This window comes from Xenopus laevis, chromosome 6S (assembly GCF_017654675.1).
Source record: "Xenopus laevis strain J_2021 chromosome 6S, Xenopus_laevis_v10.1, whole genome shotgun sequence".
In the NCBI taxonomy this organism is placed as follows: Eukaryota; Metazoa; Chordata; class Amphibia; order Anura; family Pipidae; genus Xenopus; species Xenopus laevis.
In genome coordinates, this window is record NC_054382.1 from 108,557,263 (window position 1) to 108,581,947 (window position 24,685).

The 24,685-nt window shown below is 36.4% G+C and overlaps 1 long non-coding RNA gene and 1 pseudogene across 1 annotated transcript; one reads left to right on the top strand and one right to left on the bottom strand.

Annotated features, from left to right (window-relative positions):
• LOC121395120 overlaps positions 1 to 24,685 on the top strand; it is a 304,569-nt pseudogene that overhangs the window by 125,618 nt on the left and 154,266 nt on the right.
• Positions 16,839 to 19,578, bottom strand: LOC121395172. The gene is made up of 3 exons (XR_005962315.1): positions 19,476 to 19,578; positions 17,502 to 17,658; positions 16,839 to 17,097 (listed from the first exon to the last, which is right to left on the bottom strand). It is a non-coding gene; the product is annotated as an uncharacterized LOC121395172 (long non-coding RNA).

Below are 24,685 nucleotides of genomic sequence, written 5' to 3' on the forward strand. Positions count from 1 at the left end.
TCCTTGAGTGACAGTTAAGCATATAAAACGATTGAATTTTGCAGCACGCTTAGCTTCTCATCTTGCACACAAGACATATGAGTTCTTCTATATTGCAATGGGAAGGAAAATCTTGCATTGTTTGAAATGCTTGCAATTTTTTCAGGTTGTTCCTTTGATGTTTATAATTATTAATGCATAATATTTTAATATGCATAATATTTTGACTATAAAACAATAATATATATATTTTTTTTCTATAGCCTATACATTAACCCTGCACTCTTTTGAATTATCTGTTAAAATGACGGCATTGTCAGTAGTTACAATACCATGTATAATGGCCAAGCTAAGACTTTGCCCTGAAATCCATTGTCACTTGAATTTCATGGCCAGACGTAGTCCTTTAATGAACTTTGTAAAATATAAGCTTTTTTTTATTATCAGAAGTAGAATTATCAATAATAATAGTCTAGGCTTACTCAGTAATTTGACAATTATTTGCTGAATGCAATTTTCTAATACCTATTAGTATAACGTAATATTGTTAATAATGTTCTGTTATTTCTCTCCATTCTACAACCTCATTACCTCAGTGTTCCTTTGTACAAACATATTGTATGTATATATATGGACTGTATACGTTAAAGCTTCATAGCAGTCTAAATAATAACCAGAATTCCCAAGAAACAAACTCTAATAAATTGCAGTAATCTGCTTTTCGGTATTGAGGGTGTATGTACGCCTATGCCCATTGATCTTCAGATATAACAGAATGGTTTGCTTTGGGTATGATTATTTTTAATATTGTAAATGTCCCTTGAAAGGGATGCCATAGTTGTATTAAGGTTTGGTTATGCTTAGATTTTCTGTGTGACTCAGAGACTGGGTGGTCTTGTGCAATTTACAAGATGAAAATAGGATTGGAGTCCTTTTAATTATTGTGTAGATAGAGTATGTCATTCATTTTTCCTTCCTTCAGGATTGAGGAATCAGGATTGCATATCTTTTCCAATCCTAGCTTTATTGTACTGGTAGTTCAGTCACTTTAGATGGGTTAAAGCATTGAGTACATAAAACCCTGGGCAAATTATAGGTGAAGGTTCTAGCTACCATCCCGAGTGAATTATGCATGATATACATAACAAAGAAAAGATAAATCAACTATACTTCTGGCTGTACATGTCATGCTCACCAGAACAGGAATAATCTTATTGATCCTAGCAGAAAATAAATTGGAGTAAAATAAACTCAGCATATGAGCTACATTCATCATGGTACCAAAATGTTGTTGTGACTGCAATGATGTAAGCCCCCACTCCAGATGTACTGATATTGGTGCATCCAACACTGTCCAATTATAGAGTTGCATGGTCACCACAAAAAAAACAAAAAAAAAACTACTCGAGCTTTAATGCCTTTAGCAAAATTTTTGGCATTTCTCAAGTTTTTGGAGAAACTGGACAGATTCGTCATCGATAACAGGCACCTTCAACAGTACTAAAATAATAAGGACAATAGCTAGATGATATAATGCAAAGTTACAAAACCAGAAATATATATGAAATCTATTATATGTAGTGATGGGTGAATAAATTCGCCAGAAACTAATTCACAGTTGAAAAATTTAACGACCAATTTTAATGACCAAATAGTCGCATGTATAAAAATTGACGCGCATCAAAATTATTTTGACAACCATTGACTTCAATGCATTTTGCAAATTTTTCACTGTTTCGGAATTATGCAGTAAATTCGCAAATTTTCCGACGAAGTGAAGCGGCACAGATTCGCCAATCACTAATTATATGCTCTTAAAAAATCCAAAACCAAATCAAACTAGATGCTTCATTGATAAAATTGTTACATACAAAAAAGAAGCCAAATCAGCAAAAAGTTGAAAAATCTTAGCATAAATAAGAGACCTAAGGGGTCATTTATAAAGTTCGCGCAGCGCATATTTTTTCACAAATGGTTGTTCGCAAATGTTTTTTCGTGAACGTTAATATATTGCAAGGCTTTGCCTGTCTTTCCGTTTTTTGCAAATTTGCATTGTGAATAAATTTTCGCAAATGGCGCACAAATGAGACGGGAGTTTGCGCGAACGAACCCAATGTGTGAGGTTGTTGTGTGCGAAAATATCGTTGACAGTAACTTAAATTTGCACTTTGTGAAACTGTTTTGTGAATATTTTCTCCGCCACTAATGTCGTAGCGTAATTCATTCGCAGATTGTGTGCATAAATATTTGCAATTTGCGAATTTTGACATATTTAAAAAGCTCTTATAGACATTCGCATTGTGAAAAAAAAATTTGCAATTCTGTTTGCACCACACTTATTCAGCTTTATAAATGTAACCATGCAAAGGGCAAATATATTCACTTTGCAAACCAATCTGCCCTGCGCGAAGTTTATAAATGAGCCCCACAGAGTAGTAGATAAAGTACATTAATTATGTGAGTAGGAGTAGAAGTATATCTTGAGTCATTGGTTTAGTTGTAAATCATTTAAAGTGAAGTTCCACTTGAGCGGTGAATTTTTAGTTGTGTTCTAAAATGGAAATTGATGCTGCTTGACAAATACCAGCAATGCTGCAGTGAAGCTAAATGTGGAAATAAATTACATCTAAGTTCCGCGCTTTCTTAAACATATCTGTGACCAAAGCGACAAAACAATGCGCCCTCCCCACCATTTTGTATAGAGTGTCCTGCCGAGCTCCAAAAATCTCAAGTAAAGAGATGAGAAATAAAACAGCGTCCCACTGTGCTGACATTTTTATACAAAAACTTTGGGCCATCTGCTTGGGCTCAAAGAACTCTTTGTCTTGTATTGTTTGTGCTTTAACACAACAGACAAAATATTTCATTTAATACTTTTTTTGTTGGGGGGAGAGTCCTTGAATGATGTATTGTGCTTCCCACACAACGTATGTTGAAACGAGTTGATATATTTTTGGGTGATTTTGGAGTGTTATTTGTAATATTGTAACTATTGACCACCTACACACCCCTTTTCTATTACTTATATCATAGATTTACAGTTACACAGTACACGTTGGTGTACTGATATTCATACATCTTATCACATATATGCAATTTACTCGTACTAAGATAAAAGGGGTAATTTCCCCTATTTCCTCTCCTAGGCACAATAGCGCACACCCCTTAGTGCTCATCTAACATGCACTCATGCTCCACAAAGTTGTCATGGGGGTTTCCCAGACTGGATTTTGTCAGGAGTGTCTGCGACATGCACATGCTCAGTGTGCAGTGAGATGCTGTTCAGAGGCTAAGCTTATGCGTCCTGACAAATTACCAAGCAGAAATTGAGGTTTGCCTATCATATAAACTGCTGCTAAAGGGCTGATTATTAAAATCTGATGCTAATTGTACTGTTTCTGAGCTGCCATGTACCAAAAATGATATACTACTCAGCCTCAGCTCTACATTATGTAATTTACATTATATATAGTCAGTATATTGTCAAGCTCAGTAACTGACTGAGTGCGTGCAGTGAATCAATAGAAAAGAAGATGGGGAGTTACAAGGGCAGCTTTGGAGGTACAGATCTTTACTGACTAATGCATAGCAAATAGCAAGGAGCTAGCTACAGGCATTCAGTCATTCTGCAAGAGCAGAGAACAGTGGGAAAAGTGCAAAAAAAATGGCCATTGGGGGCCTTTCCTTGAATTTTGCACACTACTTTCTGCAAAGTAAATGACCTCTATCCCTGAGAATGGAGAAAAGCTACTCTAGGTTTCAGGACTGAGGAATCCATATGGCATTTTTGTCTCCAATCGTAGGTCTATTGAAGTTCCCAGCTGGTAGTTCAGCCACATCACATCATCATCATCATCATCATCATCATTTATTTATATAGTGCCGGCAAGATATGCAGTGCTTTACCTTAGTTATAACAAACAGGGTCATGGGTACAAGCAGTGGATACATTTTAGCTGTGACATTGTTTAAAGCCCTGGGCAATTTGTAGGTGTAAGTTTTAGTTACTGTCCCAAGTGATTTATGCATCTAAGTGTGATATACTGTACTATACATAAAGAAGGGATACTGTAGGAATCAACTGTGCTTTTGCTATCCATTGATCTGTTGTTATAACTTACTATTGCATTACACAGATACTATTTTTGCTGCATTGCTCTTCTGAAAAAAATATTGATAGAATCAATGTAACATTTTGAAGACCCTCTTAATAAAAGTATTTATTTGTAAATCTATAGAGTGTTGAGAGGTTGGATTCAGCAGTTCAAGTGTTTTAAACGGATTGTTCTTTCAACCATAACCTACAATAGAGCTATTCTTAGTTAACTTTCAGCCCAGTGCACTGCTATTTGGATGTATTTTTCCTTTTAATCCATGCTTTGTGCAGGTTCCAGCGTAGACCAAAACAATGCTGCTGTTTCAGTAAATGTAGCGAGGCAGTTGAGTTGTTGTTGAACAAAGAAGTTATACTGACTGACTGCAAGATACTGAATAAAAGATACAAGTGCACAGCTCTTAGTCTCTAGTGGTTGGCAGCTGGAACATGCAAGTGGCAGGTGCCAAATCACACCCTAGAGTACAGCGTTCAAAGAAGAAGTAAAGCAAGTAAAAGGCTCAACCTTGTTTTTATTAAGACTTAGCATTTTGTTTACAGGGCACGAGGATAGCAATAAAATGTAGTTATATTTTGATATACACTACATGATAGAGTGTATTTTAAAAATAAAACCAATGTCATAATGACAGGAGTACTGGCCCGGGGTTTCAGGAAAGTAAATACAATCACTTGGGGGTGCCTAACATTTGGCACCCCCAAGTGGAAGAAGATTTTCCTTCTCCTTTAAAAGTGAATTCACCATTTTTGGCCTCCTTAGACCCTCAGTAGCTGGAGCGATGAATGCTCCTGAAGAACCTTAGGTGGAGGTAGTTCTCATTAGGAGTAGTTAGGGTGAGGCCTTGTTATAGGCCATGAATTCTTATTTCATCCTAGAGCCCTCAGCTAGACCATCCATGCCTGAAATATTCAGATAGAATCTGAGCATTGAGAGTTGGAGCTAAAGTTGTCTGTGCAAAGTATTTATGCATGTATTATGATTCTTTGTGATCCCAGCTCTTCGTTTTTAATCTAATAATCAAATTCTACTTTCAGGCTTCCAGAAAGTGCCAGAAATGCAATTTATATGATATATGTTTCCAAACAGTAAAGTGTTATGTTTCCTTGTATTTATTCATCAATTATCATTAAATCAGTGGACTGCAAGACTGGTTGTGAGATTTCTGTCAAAAATATATGTATTAGTTATTGTTTAGTCAATTCAGTGACTGGCTGCTTGTATCTACTCAAAGAGAGGCATCTCCTTGAGTATGCAGTGTAATTTTGGGATCCAGTCCTTAAGAAGGATATAAATGAGCTGGAGAGAGATATGCAGAGACTTGCGGCTAAACTAGTTAAACTAGCTGGTGTGCAACAATTTTTATGTGCGCAACAATTATTATGTACGGCAATTTATTTTTAAATTCACCGCAAATCCATGCCTGGAGAATTTATTTGCCCATCACTAACAGTGAGGTTGTGGAATGCACTGCCAGGTAATGATGTGATGCAATTTTCTATCAATGCCTTGAAGATTGGCTTGTATAATTTCTGGAACAAACAAAATATCCATGGCTATTGGGATCTCAAGATCTGCAGTTAGTTTGTATAGACATTGGTGTGTATATATAGTTGCCCCATCATAAGCTTTTTTATTTTGTCTAATTTTGGCCCTAAACACAGAGCAAAGCTTGGAATATTTGGAATTATGACTAAAATCACATAGAGACGCATCAAACTGTGCTTGAGATTGACCAGCCAATTATAGAATTATTTTCTTTGATAATAACTCTCTGGCTTTGAACTGTGATAATAATAACAACATTATTATTATAGCATATACCTTTGTATTTATTTTATGTTCACTGCATCTATGCAATATATGTTGCTAACCAAAATAAACTCTCCATTATTATAGTAAAAAATGTCAAAATCCCTTTATTATAGTTAAAATTACCCACAAACATGTCCCTCTTAATGGCATAGCATCTCTTTTCTGTCATAAATGATGATTGTAAATTTTTAAGATGTACACAGCTGTTTAATGAAACATGACTCTGTTGTCTATTAATGTATATCTGCTGTCTTTTCATATTTTATTCTTTGAAATGGTTATTTAATAAAGAATATTCCAGTAAATACTGAATAAAGATTACATTTATTTGCAATTATTTTTGCTACCGTATACTCGAGTATAAGCCTAATTTTTCAGCCCCCAAAATATGCTGAAAAACTCTACCTCGGCTTATACTCTGTTCAATCGCAAAAAACGGTCGCCAGCGTCTAAGAATAGTCGCCGGCGTCCAAGAATAGTCTCCAAGAATAGTCGCCGTCATCCAAGAATGGTCGTCAGCATCCAAAACCGAGACGCTGGCACCTCCAATGGGAGCAGAGACCCTCAATTTTTTGATTGAAACTTACCAGAAGCTGCTGCATTTCTCACCCTAGGCTTATACTCGGCGTATACTTGAGTCAATAAGCTTTTCCAGTTTTTGGAGGTAAAATTAGGTACAGTACCTCGGCTTATACTCAGGACGGCTTATACTCGAGTATATACGGTATATGCAGAAACCACTTTCAAAACTTTTCAAAAATGTAAATACTCTCATTATGGTTAAATGTTGGTGCTGTGACCCCTTTTATGCTTCTGCATAGTTGTTTACAGTAAAGTCCATATCATATCAAGATCTGGGTAAATAAACACTTTGGTAAAGGATGTTTTGCCCTGAAACAACTGTGCGTTTGTAAAAGTAGATCTTCCTTATGCTCTTTCTTGCTAGATTGCTAACAAAAAGGAAACAATTCAGAGCCTGAAAGCAGAAGTATTGATTCTATGGCATCAGTATAAGGAAAAGAGCGACCAGGTAGAAACCTTTGAAGGCCTGATTGACCAGTTGACTGGAGAGTTGCATTCCTCCAAGGATGATGTTAAATTGAACAAAGAACAATGCCAGCAATACGAGCAGCTAGCAAAAACAATGAAAGATGAGGTTGAATGTCTTCAAAAGCAGGTACCTTGTCCTGTTTGATTTTTCATTTTGTTTTAAAGTCTGTATTTTTCGTAATCCTGTTTATGTTTTTCTATTACTATTATTTTGCCATTGTATATTAATTTTCAAAGGGGGTTGGATTCCTTCTTAAAAAAATTAAAGTTTTGTTAACGTTGGGAAACAGAGTAGAACAACTGATTCCTTGTCCTCTGTTTTATGCTGCTTACAATGGCAAATTATCAATAATACCTTCTATTCTGGGAAGAATCTGCTTTTAACTCTGCTGTTCTGCAAGGCAATTCTCTATTTGCAAGTGTACAAAGAATAAGCCCCACTCTTGTTCTCTTTCAGAATAAAAGGAGATGTTCATTTGGTTGAAATCAAAGCAGCAACACAGCATCATTTAATTTACCCTAAAATGAAGCTTTAGCAAAATTCTATAATAGTGAATGACAGAACAAAAGAGACACTTTCACACATAGAAGTTCACAGTCTATTTTTCCCGAACGTATTTGTCCAAAATTACTTGTCTTCATGGGGAGTGACAGAGTATATGAATCTGTAGGCATGAAAGTGACACTTTCTGCAAAAAAAGGTTCTTCTCTGAAAACTATTTATATGATTTAGTCAATTAAAGCAGTTTTGGATTTTTTTTCCACTTTAAGCACTTTAAAGAAAAATATTTTTCTTGAATGCTTGCTTGAATGTTTTTTTAAACAAATAGTTATGTCTGCTATTCCACAGTTAGACTTTCAGAATAAGCTGTATTATTTAAGAACTCCCAAATATTTTGACTCTGCTTACTGGCCCAAACCAAAGTGAGCACTTAGTATAAGCCATTCTGCTATGGGACACGGGGTGTTTTTGACAGGGGGTCCAGTACAGGGAGGTATCTTTGTGCTACTGAAGCCACCTCCACTAGTGCAAAATCTAGTAAACTGCAATCCATTGGTATCTTTAAGATATCAGTGTCAGTTATTAATTACAAATGTTTGTATAATTGTAATTCCCCCTGTTCTGCCTGTGACATCACTGAGCCCGGTTACAGGCAGGGGAGTGACTACAGGCAGTCTGGGAAAAAGAGGAGGATCCAGGAAGAACCTGGGTTTGGAGCCAAATGTAAGGGGTTGCCAGAGAGAGGTTATAAAAGCACCCCTGCTGCAGCATTCAGTCAGAACCAGTGTTTGTGAGACTGTCCAGGAGTGCAAACAAGCTGCTGTTTCATGCTGTTCAGTTTTGGTTGAGAGTTCTGCATCTCTTGTACAGTGAGAGCCCATCCTGTTCCCTGCGATGCTACTAGAAACTCAGGAGGTGAAAGGTGTCACTGTGGAGATTGACCCTGCTGCACAGCTGCCTGTAATCTCCAGTGTGACTGCCTCTGAGAGCACCACAGGGAGTGAGCCACCCAAGGGAGAATATTGGCAAGGATACAATCATGGGGCCCTGTTTTGAGGACAGGTCATGTGAATTCACCTGCCACGTGGGAGCAGCTGCTAAGTTCCAAAGAGAGAGGTACTTTTGGGAAAGGTAGTGCTACCTGGGGTATAAGAGCTCTTGGGAAAGGACATTCTATTTGAACTGAACTGTGTGTTCATTAAAGGGCATGCAAAGTCTAAAATAGAATAAGGCTAGAAATGCTGTATTTTGTATACTAAATATAATCATGGACTTACTGCACCACAAGCCTAATCAAACAAATAATTTATGCTTTCAAAGTTGGCTACAGGGGGTCACCATCTTGTAACTTTGTTAAACATTGCAAGACTAAGACTGTGCACATGCTCAGTGTGGTCTGGGCTGCTTAGGGATCATCATAAACAAAGCTGCTTGAGTTCTGCATGGCTGGGAAATAAGGCGAGGGCTCCCCCTGCTGTTCATAAGTATGATTGTTTCCCTGCTCAGCAGTTAGGGACTGTCTGACAATTCCTATCCACAGCAGTAAATGAAGGGAGAATTTCACTGCATACAATCAGGTTTCTTATAAAAACGGTACACACTTTTTAATTAAAGTATATTGGAGATAAGTTTCTTTTTCATTAAAGAAAGTAAAAATGGGATTTTATTTTTTTTGCCTTTACATGCCCTTTAAGGGCTACAAGCAACAAATAAATATGGACAAATTAATGGCTCTAATGTGCTTCTGGCTTTGCAGCACTGCTGTATGGATATTCTGCCTGGCATATTACCTTTTAAAGCCTCCTATCCGTTTCTTCATTGGGTTCTGGGATAGATATTTGCATATTTATTCATGTGCACATTGCATATTTCACATTTTGCGTCTTGGTGATCGTGCCAATATCTTTAGCTGACTTTGATTATCGTCTTGATGGGAGATTTCATTGTTTCACCCTTATGCTAATGTGCTGTGCTAAGTAAGACAGTTTATTAAAATAAAACAATTGTCACGGTGCCACAAGGCTTAAACATTTTTTCAATTGTTGTCAACAACGATTTTACATTTGCAATGAAAAATGTTTAACATTTGAACCAACTTACAAATTGCACAAATAATTAAAGGCTCGTGTTAAATACATAGACAGTCATTTAAATTTAGATCTGCAATAACATTTACTATTATTCTCTGAGGCTTTGACTGCTTGACAGAAACAAAGTACTCTGGGATTAATTTCAAGAAATGGTGCCAACTGTGTGCAATTTGCTGTAATTAAGACATGAAAGAGTACTAAATATTCAGATTAAAAGGGCCATGATTGAATGTGATAGAGAATCAAGGTGTGGCAATGAGCCAATAAATAGCAGTCACTCAGGATGAGTGCAAAATATTAATTGATTTGAAGCGTACGCCAATAAAATATTACAATAAAGCAAACCAGATTAGACTAATTACTGCAGGGAGAATAAAAAAAAAAAGAGTGATTAAACAGAAAACGTGAATGCTTCCTGAAGTGAGATGTAACTTGTTCGTTCTGCAGTATTTAGCCTGGTAATAAAATGGGGTGAAATGTATGCAAACAATCTCTGGCACATTCCACATTCTAATTACTAAATTCCGCTGGATCTAATCTCCCTAGTAATGAATTTTTTAAAGCAAGCACTGCACCTGTATGATCTTTCCTTGCTAACAAGAGGTTGGCTGTGTGCAGTCTGTAATAATGGAATTAATGAATGTTTACATAAATACATAAAATATCTTTGCTGTTCCTGAGAAACATGTTTTTTTTTTGTGATATCCCGTTCCGATACCGCTTTAGGCAACTCATGAATAAAATTAATTCCACGCTATGAATGTATGCCTCCCTGACCCAAATTAACTTTGCATTGAGGAGAGGTTCAATTTTATTTTGTGCCTTTGATTTCCAAGTCTGTTCTCATCACCTGCTCAAAAGTTTGTGCTACTGGGAGGTTTTTACACAAGAACTTGCAGTTAGAAAGATAGTGAATACATTAGACTGTCCAGGTGCAAACTGGAGAATTTTTACATTTATATACAGATGGAGCTGCGTTAATGGGAACTACAGAGGGAGCAGAGTTACTTATTAAGCCTCTAACACACAGTACTACATAGCATTGAAAATCCCTATTGATAATTACGTAATGTGTACAGTGACCCAGGGTGTCCAAATGTTATACAGTATGAAAAAAAATTAATTAGAGGACTAAACCCCATTATTTTTATGGGTTTGGGTGTTTTTAATTGTGCTGGTATATTATAATATGCTATAATTATGGTTATGATCAACACTCTCTATGCTTCTTACCTAGGACAGTTACTATAGGTTCAATTCATGCAACTCTCTTCCAAATTTCCATCAATGTAGCCCAATTCTGCTTTCAGCCTTGCTGCAACTGCTCAGGGCTCAGGGAATTCAAATAGTTGCTTGCAGCCTGGGAATTAGTTTAACAGCTGTTAGTATGTTGAAGAATGGCTAATGCTAAGCAACTTTACAATTGGCCTTCACTTTTTGTTTTATGTATATTTTTTTAATCATTTGCCTTCTTCTGACTTCCAAATAGGGATCACTGACCCCTTTTAAAAACAAATGCTCTGTAAGGATACAAATGCATTGTTATTGCAACTTTTTATTACTCATCTTTCTATTCAGACCCTCTCCTATTCATATTCCAGTGTCTTATTCAAATCAATGCATGGTTGCTAGGGTAACTTGAACTTGAAACCAGAATGCCAAAACTGCAAACTGGTGAGCTGCTGAATAAAAAGCTAAATAACTAAAAAAAACAGAAATAATGGAAAATTAAAGCTGATTGCAAATTGTCACAGACTATCACTCTCTACATCATACTAAAAGTTTATTTAAAGGTGAACAGCCCCTTTAAAGGAGAAATAAAGCTACAGCGGCATTCTATTGCCAATAGATTAGACGCAATAGTGCAAGCTAGAATGCTATATTTATTCTGTAGAATGCTTTACCATATCTGAGTAAAAAGCTCTAGAAGCTCTGTTTGTTTAGAATAGCAGCTGCAGTATTAGCTTGGTGTGACCACTTCCTGCCTGAGTCTCTCTCTGCTCACTTATAGCTCTGGGCTCAGATTACAGCAGAGAATGGAGGGGGGAAGAGGAGCAAACTGAGCATGCTCACGCCCAGGGCAACGAGGTTTAAGCTAAAGGCAGGAAGTCTGATACAGAAGCCCATGTGTACACAATAGAAGGAAAGAAATGCTGTGTTTCTTTTGACAGAGGACTCTGCACTACTGGTACTGTATATCTAGGTGGACCTTTCTGATAAGGCTTACTTAGTTTTAACCTTTCCTTCTCCTTTAAGCATGAGAAGTCAGGAGCAGTTGTTGCATCCCAGGGGAACTGATATCTGTATGCATAGAATGAATTGGCAGATGTGATCAAGGAGGAGGGGGGAGTGCATTGTATGTGTGATGGAGTACCCTAGTTCAGGGCTTTCATATGTGCATTTGTATAGCAATATAAGAATCGGACGCCTTAGCTGAAAATTGGGGAAATGGCAAAATATTTGCCAAACGCATTGAAGTCAAATTTTCTTGCAACATTTTTCAAACCACTACACATTACTATATTACACTATTGCTATACATTAGAGTTCATGGACGTTTTTTTGTCACAGTGAAATGCAGCAAAATATTTCCCTAATCCAGTGGACTGTTTTATGTGATCTAAGATCAGACCCAGTGACAAGCTGCATTGTTTGTAAGGAAGGTGTCACTTCATAGCACTGCTTGTGTGAGAAAAGAAAATATTATTTTGAACTCTCCATCTCACTCCCACAATACCTGTGTTATTTATTTAGTTGTGGGCTAAGGTGTTATGTTGCTATCTCAGAAAATCTTACATTTCTTTGCTGTAATGTATGTATACTGCATGAGAGCAATGTTTTGTGCAGTTAGCTACTAGTCAGATCAATTTTCTATAGGAGCATATTGGCTTTCAATTCAAAGAGCATGTAAAGCCCCTCCACAAAAATGTAATCAATGAACATCCTCTTTGAAAACTTTAGATAACTGCCACTTTTAACTAGTTGTTAAAAGGTTAACGGTAAAGCTGCAGCATCCGCATAATCACTTAGAAATCTTTCTCCTTCTCTAACCCCCTCAGCCCCCTCCCTCACAAATTTGCTTTGGCTGTTGGCTCATGAGCATGTTCAGTTCTTCTCAGCTCAGATTACTAAACACACCCTCCAGTCTAACAGCCAACGAAGAGATAGCTTTGCTGGTTCCCATTGAAACTCTAACTGTTTTGAAAATAGTCGAAATGTCCTGACACCAGTGTGCGTTCATGTAGTGCTTTGCTGTAAGTGTACCCATTGATATGTGACAACATGATAGGCAGTTCAATATGGTTTGCACAGTGCCTCCACATTTCTCTCAAATATGGCATTTTTGCACTTATATCATTGTAATCCTGATATGCAACTGGTTTCTGTTGTTCTGTTTAATGGGAACAGGTTTAAGACAATTCCTTTTCACTGTGTAACCTGCAACAAGTGTTGCTGATGTGTTTTATTTGGACCTCTCAAACATGATAATTAATTTTGCCATGTATCTATTGCTCTAATGTGAGTACAGGTATGGGATCGGTTATCTGGAAACTCGTTATCCAGAATGCTCTAAATTACGGAATGGCCATCTCCCATAGACTCCATTTTATCCAAATAATCCAAATTTTTAACAACGATTTCCTTTTTTCTCTGTAATAATAACAGTCCCTTGTATTTGATCCTAATTAAGAAATAATTAATCCTTATTGGAAGCAAATCCATTCTGTTGAGTTTATTTAATGTTCATATGATTTTCTAGAAGACTTAGAGGGCTATTTACTAAACTCTGAATGCAGAAACTCTGATTTTTTTTCCTGGAATTTATTAAACACAGAGGATGGAAAAAGTCAGAATCTGAAAATCTGGCATCTGACCTGCCAAGGTTGCATATAAGTCATTGGGAGAAGTCCCAAAGATTTTTTTGGGTTTCATGCAATAATCCGAAGCTTTTGTGGTTTTCAGGCAAAAATCTGAAAAAATCTAAGGATTTTTTCCCCGCAAAGATTTTTTCTTGAAAGTGTATTAATAAATAAATCAAAAAGCCTGTGCGGATTTGGTCTGAGTTTTTTCCAGAAAATATTGAGATAAATTCGGACTTTGATAAATGGGCCTCTTAAGGTATGAAGATCCAAATTAGAAAAATTAGAAAGATCCATTATCTGTGAACCCCCTGCTCCAGAGCATTCTGGATAACAGGTCCCATACCGTATGTCTAAAAACTATTGCTACAAATCAAAAATACTTTTTCCCCTCAATAAATGAAGTAAAAGTGAGCAGTATAAAATAAACCCCCTCTTTTTTTAAACTTACCCCAGTTACAATTTTCCCCAAACTACTTTTCTTTGCACAATAACAAAGGTACAGTACCAAACTATATTTCAGGTGTGTGCAATTCTTTGTAATTTTTTGATGGCAGATACCTGTAGGGTACATATGATATTTTGTTACACAAGTTTTTGGTTGTGTTTGTTTTTTTTTTTAATCATTGTTTTTTCTTAAAAGGCAATAAGCAAAAGAGATGATCTTTTGAGAAAGTCAGACGCTAATCTCCTGCAGGCAAGAGAAGGAATCAAAGAGAAAGTTGCTGAGCTGGAACACATTGACAGCGTGGTCAAGAAATTAGAAGAGAGCATCCAAGATGCAGAGAGAAAAGAGAGAGAGAAAAGGAGAAGGAAAAAACATGAACTTGAAGCTGAGGTGAAAGAACTCCAGAGTGAGCTCCAAGATGTGCACAGGTCGTATGAAAAAACAGTAATACTCATGGTGGAAACAGTAAATATATATTTATAGCTAAATAGATTGTGCTGGTGATATTTGTATAGTATGATGTATTCCATTCTCTACTTTTAAATAGAAGGATATGAGACGTCAATGAGGTGTTAATGGCAATATACAAAAACACAGACATATATTTTTGTTATATTCATGTGGGGCTAATATTATTAATAACTGTGCACCTTTTTCAAATAAACTACTACATCCACTCATTTGGTGACCTTGGTAAACAAATGGATCTTGCAGTGTATGCCCAGCACATGCCATGATACCATCAGTGCTGCCATCAATATTCATGTTTAAAAAATGTACAAAGATGCAAATTAATTTTAATGGCTACATTTAGCAGAAATCCAATTTCACACCAGAACATCATGGGAATGCAACGTTAGGTTTTAAAAGTGCTTAAAGGAGAAGGAAAGGTTAAAACGAAGTAAGTCTTATCAGAAAGGTCCACCTAAATATACAAGTAAACCCTTAAAGTAATGCTGCTCTGAGTCCCCTGTCAAAAGAAACACTGCATTTCTTTCCTTCTATTGTGTACTCATGGGCTTCTGTATCAGACTTCCTGTTTTCAGCATAAACCTCCTTGCCCCGGGTGTGAGCATGCTCAGTGTGCTCCTCTTCTCCCCCATTCTCTGCTGTAATCTGAGCCCAGAGCTATGAGTGAACAGGGAGAGACTCAGGCAGGAAGTGACAACAAGCTAATACTGCAGCTGCTATCCTTAACAAACAGCTTCTAGAGCTTTTTACTCAGGTATGGTAAAACATTCTACAGAATAAATATAGCATTCTAGATTGCACTATTGCAGCTAATCTATTGGCAATAAAATGCCTCCGTAGCTTTCCTTTTCCTTTAAAGTTAGTTAAACATGAGTTAGAAACTGCCTGAGGTCACGTTTCATGCTTACACACTTCGTCAGAGGCTACATGGCTACAGTTAGAGGCCTTTGCCGAAGGAAAGCATGTACCAAAACTAGGCACAGCATTTAAAGCTGTTTGCTCATAGAATTTGACTATGTTCATTGGCTGACATATACATCACAAACCCCTATTCTGGTCGAGTGTAAGGGCCCCCTTTCCTTTACGAATTAAAACTTTAGCATCTGTACAACTCATTCCATATTTGTTTTTTATATTTGCCATCTGGTATAGAAGTAAGTTATTTCTAGTGTTCAGGGATGAACATTTGTTTAACAAACTTATGGGAAACTGTAATAAAAGCGGCAAAGAGCAAAACAATTTACACAAATAAAAATATACATTTGCATGTTGCAATGAAATATTCTTCCTTAAACAATTATTGCATTGCAAATTTTAATTGCGCATTGTGAGCAGAGCCCCACTAGTTACCAGGGTGGGCAAAATGCCACTCCTGTAACTTTAAGAGAAGTTTTTCAAACAGGAAATTTGGCTCTTCTAACGCAGAGAACGCAATATCGCTTGTACTTGTAAGTTAAAGAGTTTTGGAAGTGAAGGCGTCGTAATCTTTTGGAGCAAAACATAACTTTTTCAGTAAGAAGTTTATTTACATACACTGCGCACTGGCGCAAAGTATAAAATTCTCAAATCTTCTTGCACCCGGGAAACTAAACAGTTTCTGGGTTCACAAAAGCTTTATTAAATGCGCGCAAATGAATCTTTGTTTGCACAAAGGCATAACTTTGCAAATATTTTTTCCGTTTCCGACTTTTATTACATTCCCCCCATAGTTAAGAGTTTTCCCAGGTGGCAATCTCCTTCTTGTAGTTTAAGTATTTACTCCTTGTATTGATTTCTCCTGCTTTTGTAACTATGTAAAATGCTAAAAACTGCACAGAAATACATAAATAAACCCCAAAAGATTGTATTGTCTTTTAAACAGCCTATCTTGATGATGATCTGAAATACAATGCCATAGGTGGCACATGAATCCCCAGTGTCTCATAGCTTCTGCAATAATAGAAAGTCATCATAGGTGTAAAATAGTCATGTGCAGGACAGGCCCGATACCCGCGGGACCTCACACTCTTCCTCGAGGGTGGCGGGTGGGTGCGGGTTGAACTCTTCTTATGCTCTCCTTGCCTGCAACCGTCAAATGCCGGCTTCCGACTTCCGAATTTGTCTTTTATAGACGATGCGCCTGCTTGCCCCACCCCTTTTGTGACGTCATCGGCGGGGTGGGTCGGCGCAGGTCTATAAAAGCAACAGTGCGGCCCAAGGGAGGGCGGGTTAGGGTCGGATGTGGGTTGGGAAATCCCGACCCACACATCACTAGTGTAAAGCATTCAGTTTCTTATACCACAATGCACCACTGTAGCTATAGCTGAAAATAAAGCGCATACGCAAACATATATGTATGGAAGGGAGCAAAATTAATTCCAATCAGGAGACAAAAAACTGTAATTAATATATTTTTTAGGGATGCGCCGAATCCTAATTTGCATATGCAAATTAGTAGTGGGAAGGGGAAATCATTTTTATTTCCTTGTTTTGTGACAAAAAGTCAAGGAATTTCCCTCCCCACCTCTAATTTGCATATTCAAATTAGCATTAGGTTCGGCCAGGCAGAAGGATTCGGGCGAATCTAAATCCTGCTGAAAAAAGACTGAATCCTGGCAGAATCCTGAACCGAATCCTGGATATAATATTTTTTAAGGTGCTAACAAACATCTCTGGGCGAGAGAAAGAGGGGTTTCCAACTAGAATTACCATTTTAGCTTTGCTGTAGTCACCTGTATTTTCCATTCAGTGTAAATAACTTGCCTTGATTGCCTTGAGTTTTCATTTAGATCTGAGGGGGGAAAAATACAAAAAGACTTAAAATTCAGCATTTCTTGGAATATTTCTTATCGGGCTATTTATATTAATAATAGGGTGTTAACCAAATGTATACAGCAAAATTGTGTCTTTCTGACAGTCCATAAAGGAACTGCTGAATTGCACAAATATCTTTTATTCTGCATGTGCCCATATATGGCAGCTTTTTCTGAAGACTGCACTTTAAGGATCGGATAGGTTCATTTGTTTGTGCCATTGACAGCAGTGTAGCCCTGTCCTGCAATGTAAGAGGTAAAGCTGAGGACAGGCAGATGGAATGCTTAACTAAACGAATGGCTTGAAATAGTAAGATATATTAAAATAATAATAATAATATTGCACTCAAATATAAATGAAGTCATTCGGAATGTAACATACCATCAATGTCAGTGCCTTATGTTTCTGCTTTCCCATTCACAGCATAGCCAGATACTCGTTTCCAGATAAAACCCCTAGAGGTCTACTGCAAATTCTTTTTCAATACAACCAGATCATTGCAGATAATTGTATTACATGGGGTATCGATCTGAAATCACTGTTCACCGGAAAAAAAAAAAATGTTAAAAAAAAAAAACCCACAACAATTCCAGCTTTTCTGTTTATTGTTCACACATCATATGAGTGGGGCTTTTGTGTGAATCACCTGTAAAGGAAAGCAAGGTGGAAACATCAGAGAAATTACCTCTTTACAAGAATCTATTGATCACTTTAAATCAAAGAAGTATGTTTGACATGAGATTACCTGGCAGTTTGAACATTAGGTACACTATGTTATCGCCCGGGGCAGTTGTAAGTCTGCCAAAGGGATTGTAAATAAAGCATGCAGCTGCAAGTGCCTCTGGCTCGGGATCAACTCGAGCTCACGTCCAGGGCGTAAGGAAACGTGCACGAGTTTAACCCTTTCTCTCCAGCATAGAATGAATTATTAGTGGTACAATGAAACAAATAGAAATAGAATATATGTTTAATGTAGGATTTATAAATCAGTATATCTCTATTCAAAATATATTGATTTGATTAAATGTATATAAACATTCTCTCTCTCTGTGTGTGTGTGTGTGTGTGTATGGGATCCATTATCCAGAAACACATTATCCAGAAACCTCCTACCTATGAGATTTCCATCTCCCATAGACCCTATTTTATCCAATTAATCCAAATTTTTTAAAAATGATTACTATTTTCTCTGTAATAATAAAAACAGTACCTTGTACTTGATGCAGACTAAGATATAATTAATTGTCACTGGAGGTAAAACCAGCCTATTGGATTTATTTAATGTTTAAATTCTTTTCTAGTAGCCTTAAGATGTGAAGATTCAAATTACTAAAAACCATTATCCGGAAAACCCCAGGTTCCAAGCATTCTGGATAACAGGTCCCATACCAGTATGTATAACTGATATTTCCGTAATTTGGAACTTCGTACCTAAAGTCTACTAAAAAATTATGTAAACATGAAATAAACCCAATAGGGTGGTTTTCCTCCAAGAAGGATTAATTATATCTTAGTTGGGATCAAGTACAAGGTACAGTTTTATTATTACAGAGAAAAAGGAAATCATTTTGAAAAATCTGGATTTGGATAAAATGGAGTCTATGGGAGACAGCCTTTCTGTAATGTTTGAGACCTGGGGTTTTCAGGATTAGAGATCTTTAATTTGGATCGCCATACTTTAAATCTATGTGAAAAAAATGTAAACACGAATTAAACCAAATAGGCTTGTTTTGCCACCAATATTGATTAATTATCTTAAAATCTAATATCAAGGTCAAGGTACTGTTTTATGATTCCTGAGAAAAAGAAAATCAGTTTTAAGAATTTGGTAACATGGGAAATGGGTTTCTGGATATCTCTATGAAAGCTCTTTTCTTTAATATACAATAAGTGTGTTTGATAATTTTAACAATTTTATTGTTAATAAGCGCACACACACCCTTCTACCGTGCGCCCGCATCCCTCACTGCCCTTAGCATGGTAAATTCTGTTGAGCCACTGCCCTCTGTGCACAATGTTTCTACGCCCCCCCCCCGACACAATCTTTTTATAAAATGGTTTTCACTTTTATTAGAAGCAATATAATGTGATTGTTTTAGAGCTCCCTTTATAGTGAGATACATTTCTAGCACACACACACAGACATTTTTATATATTTATATTTCTAGTCCAAAGAGCTTTCTATTCATTTTGCCAATATGCCAGCATTCAATTAAGAAGCACAAAGCTACAATTGCTTTTTGTAATTCTTTTTTCTTTTTTTCTACGTTTTTTAATATTTCCTGCTGTGCACCTCCAAAAAAAAAACCTGATTGCTTTTCAAAGCTGCTTGTTTCTCTATAAGCTGATACACACCTGGTAAGAGAACCGAATGTTGCCTCTTCTTAAGCCTTGACACTTACAAAGCCCAAAACATTGCTTTAGTAGAGAGTGTCTGGGGGGGGGAGCTGATTTACTGTGTGATTACATTTTCTTTATTGGGTAATGGCAGCACCCCCCCCCCTTCTGAGGTCCACTCCCCTTTCGTGAGATTTTGTTTTATAGCCTGGAGGGTTTATCTTAGATTTTGAATGGAGTCTCACTTGAAGTTGTTCATTAGATTGCGTCCGTATTTCAACACGTGTTGAAATTATTAAACGTTCCACTCATTTGCTCAAAGAGATGCAGATGTATTTGGAACTTAACCCCCACCGTTGCTTTATGGGATATATATTCCATGGGTTTCACACTATATACGGTTCTGCAATGCTAATTCTACTCATTGGAAAGTGAATTAGTTAAGGAGTTTGTGAATATAGAATATTTTTATATTATTTGGTTCCTGGAGAGACTTTCCTAGGATTTCCTGAGCCCGTGTGCAAGGTTATTTTGTAATATGTTTTGTTTGCATACTCACTAACCTTAAATTGTGCTGTTGAGAACGTTTTATAGAAAAGACAACCCTTTTCTATGAAAATTATGTGTTTCTTTGCTTACGACTTGCGTCACTTTGTGCGCTGTTGTTTATTTATTAATCATGAAAATGAAAAAATGATATGACAATATGGCAGGTAAGGTCATTGATCTGATGGATTTATTTTCAATGTCAGTGTGCTGATCTATAAAAAAAAGCCAATATAACTAATGAAGCAAATCAGAAAGGCACATTTAGCAGGGGGCAAAATATATACATATATATAGAAATGTCTGTAGACACCGAGCACTTGTACAAATGCACAGCTGCCTTGACATATGGACGTGCTTTAAATTTGCACTGAATGGGTTTCTCCCAACGTTATGTTATTGGACGCATCTGCATGATAAATCTTTAAAGGAATGTAAAGTGTGTCACTGTTGCCTGGCCGACGCTCGAGATATAAAGTTATATATTATCTACCTCTGGAAGATGGATGATGATAATTCACTAAGTTAAGATGCTTGTCTCATGCCTTTGGGCAAGTTCAGTAAAAAGCAGGAGGCCTTTGGATCAATAGCCAAGTCTTTAGCAAGTTCCCTCTATCTGAGTGTAAACTTAGGAAAAAAAAAAAATTGCAAAGGAGAAATTTAAAAAAAATAAAAATAAGAAAAAAAAATACTGTCCAATTTTTGTAATATTCAATTGCATCATTAGAAATCATGACTTTTCAGTTCTATAGTCTCCATTCAGCTCATGAGTGCTATTTTATTTCCAGAACAGACAAACCAATGACCCATCCTGTCTAATATATTTAATTTTTCTTATTTGCACTGTGCTTTATGCACATAGATTAATACATTTGCCCTGTTATGAGTTTATTAATTATCATTTTATGATCCCCCTACATCTCCCAGCAAAGTAGTCGGCGGTATTTTTATTATTATGGTTTTTTTTCTTTAATTTTAGGCAGCGAGTATTTTATTCAAATTATCTCCACATATCATTTTGGACTGCGGTCAACAGAGAACAAAGGGAAATGTCTTTGTCTTAAAATCACTTATTTTTGTAGAGCAAAAGACCTGCCAGTGTCTGCCTCGTACAATTTTGGACTGATAACTGAGCGCCATCTATTGGTTGACCTTGAAAATGCTCAGCTAGTTTGAAATACCAAAATAGGTGTTCATAAAAAAAAAAAATCTACCTGGAAACCCATGTTCCTTTATTTTATTATCCAATTAATGGTATTTATAAATGTTGATCTATATAATGTATGATAGTGTGTGCAATTCACTGCAATAGTATTGAAGATTAAATGCAAAAGAGCAATATAGACAAATCATTGTATTACATATGTTAAAGCACCTACAACCAGCACCCAGACTTTTGCAAATTGATGCCAAAAGGCTAAGGCTTCTCCCATACATTAAAGTAAATAAGAGGAAAGTGGAAGCTAAATTGACCACTTATGATTGATTATTGATCATTTATCCAATGTCTTCCTTTGTCAGAATCAATGTGATTTGAATAGTTTGAATGTTGCCTGCACTTTAATAATATTTTATGGTGTGATTCCTTGGTATCCTATAGCTCGGGAACTTGTTAGCCAAGACGGAAAAACTTTGATACTTGGAAACAAGCTTGAAAGCAACTCAAGAGCAGCTAAGCAAGAAAATAGCTGAAACGGTTTCAGAACAGCAGAAAATGCCAGACAGACCTGAAGACCCTAAAAGAACGTCTCACCGTCTCAGATGAGAAAAACAGAGGATACAAGTGAGTGGTCCCTTCTTTTAAATCTAAAAGAAATTCAGCCACTGTTTGCGCATGCCATTGTTTAAATGAATTGTGATTGAGTTCACTTTGGGCGTCTGTAATGAATTCTTCTGCATAAAACAGGTGTGATATAACGGTGAAAGATGTGGCATAGGTGTGTTATACAGCGTCTGAATGGTTAAATCATCTATTGCTGTTATATGAATATTGCATGAACTCGTACCTATATTTATTTTATGCTGCAGTACCTTTTCTGTATTCACATTGTGCGCGCAAACTGCATTTTGGTTTCAAATTCAAGAGTTGCGTTCTTCCTCCCCTGCTTGGGGAAAATGTAATAACGTGCAAGGTGTCGGCATTCTTTTTTAGAAGTCTTCAATGGCAGGGCTGTGGAGCAAAAGTCTTAATTTTCCAACACCAGCGAGGACAAAGGTTACATATGGCTCTTATTGTCTCCTCTTCTTCCTTAAAGCAGTTGACTCCTAAGCAAGATGGTACCAAATTATACCAAATGCCGGGTTTTAAATCTCTTTCCTGTTGCCATTGGAATAAAAAGGGCTGCAAAAATAGGCAGCTTTTATTTTTTTTTTACTTAATTCGTAACAGCGAGAGTTGACTACGACAGGCGAGGGCCTCATTGAAATGCTTAGGCATATATCAGTCAGGCACACGAGTATATACAGTTTAAAAGGTTTCATTTTTTAAAAAAAAATGATATACATTCATTAAAATATGATATTAAAATGACCATATATATAAAATAAATACATTATGCATGTGTACTTTACTCTCTGCATCAATATATATGTTTTATGTGTTTAAATATTCAATGGCATTAAACTGATATGTTTAGAGCAGTGTGATATTTATAATCTACACCAGAAATGTGAATTTAATATTTGTGTTTATTTTTGGTAGCTGTGCTCATTTAATTTCTTAAGTGTCCAAAGGCTTTTCTGCCACCAACATAATGCAGTTACGTGTGTGCAAAAGCTTCTATCTAATTTTAAGGTTTTAAGGTTTTGCTCGTTCTGCTTTTTAACATACAATACCATGTCCAAACATGGCAAATGTTTTAAATTGCTTTCTGATGCCTTGCGAGCTATGAGTGTAAGCAGCTGAAAGTTATATGACTGAGCAAAGCATGAATATTAGATTTACTTAATTGAATCCACAAATAAAGGGCAACTACTTCTGTAGCCATAACATATGTGGGAGGGCAATGTAGGTCCAGCAACTACAAACACGGATCAGGTGCTTTACACGCATCTGCCCTTTAACCCTTTGGCTGTCAGGGTTCTTTCATCTGGCTTGAACATGTGTTAGCAGTATACATGCGGAGCTGCACAGATTAAAGAATAACCTGAAAAATGTCAATTCTGGGGCATCAACTGTCAGGTTCCTGGCAACTGGCACTAAAGAATCTTGGATTCCTGGAAGGTAAGTGGTTAAACTTCTTGGTACTATTTGAAACACCCCTCCGATCTGATAAAATGGTAATGGCAGTTTCTTAAAGTCACCAGTGCGTCTAGGGCATACATTTAATAAATGTTCTATTTAAATGACATATTTTCTTAAATACTAAACCTTCTAGAAGTATAAACTACAATATGCATTAATAGCATGTATGGTTTTTTTTATGGAATGGAAAAAAAGTGTGTGTATATATATATATATATATATATATATATATATATATATATATATATATATATATGGGACCTTTTTAAAGAATGCTCGGGACCCGGGGCTTTCTGGATAACGGGGCTTTCTGTAATTTGGATCTTCACACCTTAAGTCTACCATAAAATCATGTAAACATGAAATAAACCGAACAGGCTGGTTCTGCTTCAAATAAGGATTAGTTATGTCTTAGTTGGGATCAAGTACAAGGTACTGTTTTATTATTACAGAGAAAAAAGGAAATTATTTTAAAAAAAATTGGATTATTTATATTATTTATTTATATATTATAATGGAGTCTATGGGAGACAGCCTTTCCATAATTCGGAACTTTCTGGATAACGGGTTTCCGGATAACGGATCCCATACCCATGTGTTAGTAAGTATATTGAATATGGCTAATGGCTACTATCCACAGTCTTTAGGGCCTTGGGCTTTCTGCATAATGGGTCTTACTATAATTTGGAAATCAGTGGCTAAATCATTATAATATGTTTAAAAATGCAGTTGCTTTACCATAAGCATGAATATACAATATGCTGGGTTAGTTATAACATTATATACAAGACATTGCTTTATTATTGCATAGAAATGGGCAACAATGAAGAATTGTTTATTGTTTCTAAAAGTACACCGCGGGGAATGGCATTGTCACTTTCCTGATTGTTCTGAATAACAGGTTTCCATTGAATACACTCTCTACCTCTGTGTCTGCCATTCATGTGTATATATGTTCAGTTTTATAAAAAAGAAAAAATACGCTGTAGGCAAGTAAAGCCATTAAGACAAAAAGATTGTATGTATTGTATAAGAAAATAATTATAATGTTTCCAGGAGGCTAATTGTATTGATAACCAGAGCAATTAAAGCCAGGAATAGAATAGTTCTTAAAAAAATAAAATGTAAAAATGATATACAGTTATTGCTAAGCAGTGTTAGATGTGTGTGTTTGCCATACAGAACTGTGTCCTAATGATTAGTGCTGTACATCGCCATCTCCACACATACAAGCTTCATGTAAAATACTCGTCCGGAGCTTCTGCTGGGTGCCTGGAAATCGTAATAATTTGTTGCATTGATTTTCGTGCGGCTGTACAGCTGAGGTCCCCAGTGAACGGATAGGAATAGACATTTTATTGATTTGCTTTTCATAGTTATATTTGCAAGGCTCCATTGCAAAATAATTTAGACATTTAAACTCTGAACCGGAGCATTA